This window comes from Octopus bimaculoides, chromosome 15 (assembly GCF_001194135.2).
Source record: "Octopus bimaculoides isolate UCB-OBI-ISO-001 chromosome 15, ASM119413v2, whole genome shotgun sequence".
Lineage (NCBI taxonomy): Eukaryota > Metazoa > Mollusca > Cephalopoda > Octopoda > Octopodidae > Octopus > Octopus bimaculoides.
This window is the reverse complement of record NC_068995.1, coordinates 47,565,198-47,568,374: the sequence shown is the minus strand read 5'-3', so window position 1 is coordinate 47,568,374 and position 3,177 is coordinate 47,565,198.

Genomic DNA, 3,177 nt, shown 5'->3' with positions numbered 1-3,177 from the left:
TATATATATATATATATATATATATATATATATATATATGTATATTCTTGTGTGTCTGTGTTTGTCCCCCTACCATCACTGGACAATCAACATACTCCCATCCCCAAAATTGCTGGCCTAGGGCCAAAATTTGAAATCATCATCATCATCATTGTTATTGTTGTTTCCTAGGAAGAATTTCAACCATGTTTCGTGGTCTGCTACCACAACAGCTCCTTTATAGGATCCAGTTAGCTCAAAACATCATCAGGAGGAACCACGTCCGGTTTCGGCCCCTACTCCTCTACCGTTTTGAAGGGGTTATACATAGAGGGGACAAACAAGGACAGACAAATGGATTAAGTCGATTACATCGACCCCAGTGCATAAATGGTACTTAATTTATCGACCCCGAAAGGATGAAAGGCAAAGTTGACCTCGGCGGAATTTGAACTCAGAACGTTTCTGCCAGCTCACCGCCATCATTGTCATTGTTTCTGTTTACCAAATCCACTCACAAGGCTTTGGTCAGCCCGAGACTATGGTAGAAGGCACTTGCCTAAGGTGCCATGCAGTGGGACTGAACCCGGAACCATGTGGTTAGTAAGCAAGCTACTTACAACACAGCCACTTCTGCACCTATAATTGTTTACCTTTGTGTAGTGAGGCATTTCTCCCTCCATATTTAGAAGAGGTTGTGGGCAAAATAAGATTTTATAGAATCTGAGTAAATCAGAGCTTGCTGTGCCAACGTCATTAGCAGACAAAAATTGTGGTAGTTTAGAGGTTCATTACTGAAGAATCAAACCTGATGATTTCAGTTCCATTCTGTAAACATTTAGCTCATAATTTCACATTTCTAATACCATTTGCAATGACTTTCCAGCATACATTCCGCAACTCTTCTTTTTCTTTCTTCTTTTCTCTATATATCGGAAACCGTTTGCCAAATGTATGACTGTATGAGATCAATATTGCAAATTCAGTTAATTTATCTTTCATCAGACCTTAATATATTCACTGCTAACTAGCGCTGACCAATAGAGTCATGTGATTTCACAACAAAAAAGTAACAAGTGACCAAACTGATGCCAAATGACATTACACACACATACACACACGCACATGCACGCGTGAAAAAATACATCCAAGTACAAACACTCACATACACATGCATACACACGCATTTGTTTGTTTGTCTACTTTCCATCTGTTTTTCCAAGTCAGCATGAGTTAGAGGTATATATATGTGTGTGTGTGTGTGTGTGTGTGATTTTTGGGACTAATAAGTATATGTCAGTTAGTGTGTTGAGCAAAGCATATCCACAGTTTGGGCTACCTGGTGTCATCTACGGCTAGGATATATTTCCTCTGAATCTATGTCAGGAATTCTGCAGTATTTGTTGAGATAATAATTATAAAAATTGATGAAGGAAATGAAAGATTCCTACACACATATATTTATATAAATGTAAGATCCAGAGATCAAAGTGTAGGAAGAAAGTTAACTTCAAGCAATCCTTAGTAAATATATAAAAAAAACTTTCAGGGAGTTGTGAATTTTTCATATCGAAGAATGATAAACTGAAAAAAGTTCTTTTTATATTCAATGGTAGGTGATCAAGGTTGCTGGGTGTTATGGAATGGAGTAGGTAAAATCTGGGCTACATATGTTTCATGGTGAGGTGTATACTGCTGGCTACTTTTCAGGCCAAGGATATCCTTGACCTTAAGAGTAGCTGGCAGCATATGCCTCGTGTGGACTTTTACCACTTCTGAGGTTCTGCCTACCATGAGGCAAATGTAGCACAAATCTTAACTACTTCATTCCGTAACTCTTGTGTGTGTATGTATAGACGCACACACACGAACACACAAACACACATATCAGTTGTAGAAAACATAAATCCGAAAGAAGAAGGACACTCGAAGATGTAGAGCATATTTTTTTTTTTGCACACCCAGCAACCCTGATCACCTACCATTGAATATAAAAAGAACTTTTTTTGAGTTTATCATTCTTTGATATGAAAAATTTCACAACTCATCGTCTCAATAAACCACTATCATCCCTGAAATATTAAGAATAGGGAAGGCCAGTTTATGGGACCGCCTTAGGTTTCCCATCCATAAAGGGTTTAGTTTTATGGCATATCATCAGACCCCAAAACCTGTTGGCCTATTTGAACTCCGAATGTAATGGCAGACAAAATACTGCTAAGCATTTCGATCGGCGTGCTAGCGTTTCTGCCAGCTCACCGCCTTATAGCAGAAACAACTGTCAGCCAATGAAGTTCATAAGATAATCATTTATTCCTTTGTCATTTCTTTTTCTTATTACCACTCTGCACTCAATGTTTTGTTCTGAAGCATATGTATATTGAGTTCTTCAGTTCTACACCAGGTTATTAACCTTGCAACGACTAATAAATGTAAATATATCATGATCATCATCATTTAGCATCTATTGTCCATGCTGGCATGGACTGGATAGTTTGACCAGAGCTGGTTAGCTGGGAAGCTGCACCAAACTCTAGTCTGATTTGGCATGGTTTCTACATCTGGATGCCTTTCCTGATGCTAACAATTTCACAGAGTGTGATCGGTGCTTTTACATGGCTCTGGCTCCACACAAGTGCTTTTCACCACCAGCAGGATTGGTCTTAACACTTCTTCCATGGGGTACAGGTCCTCCTCAGTATGGCCAGGCACCATGTACCTCGGTCCTTTGTCATCTTGTCCAGTACCGCCGGACTGGTCCTCATGCTGGTGACAGGTAAAAAGCACCCACTACACTCTTGGAGTGGTTAGCGTTAGGAAGGGCATCCAGCTGTAGAAACTCTGCCAAATCAGATTGGAGCCTGGTGTAGCCATCTGGTTTACCAGTCCTCCGTCGAATCGTCCAACCCATGCTAGCATGGAAAGCGGACGTTAAACGATGATGATGATGATATATATATATATATATATACATACACACACATACATACATACACACACACACACACACGTATATGTGCATATACATGTTTATGTGCGTATACATATATATAAACCTTAGTCGTAGCAGATATGAGTATTATGCAAACTAACACCCACGCCAGCATGGTCAACAGATGTTAAAATGACGATGATGATGCTGATTATATATATACATACATACATATATATATACATATACATATATATATATATATA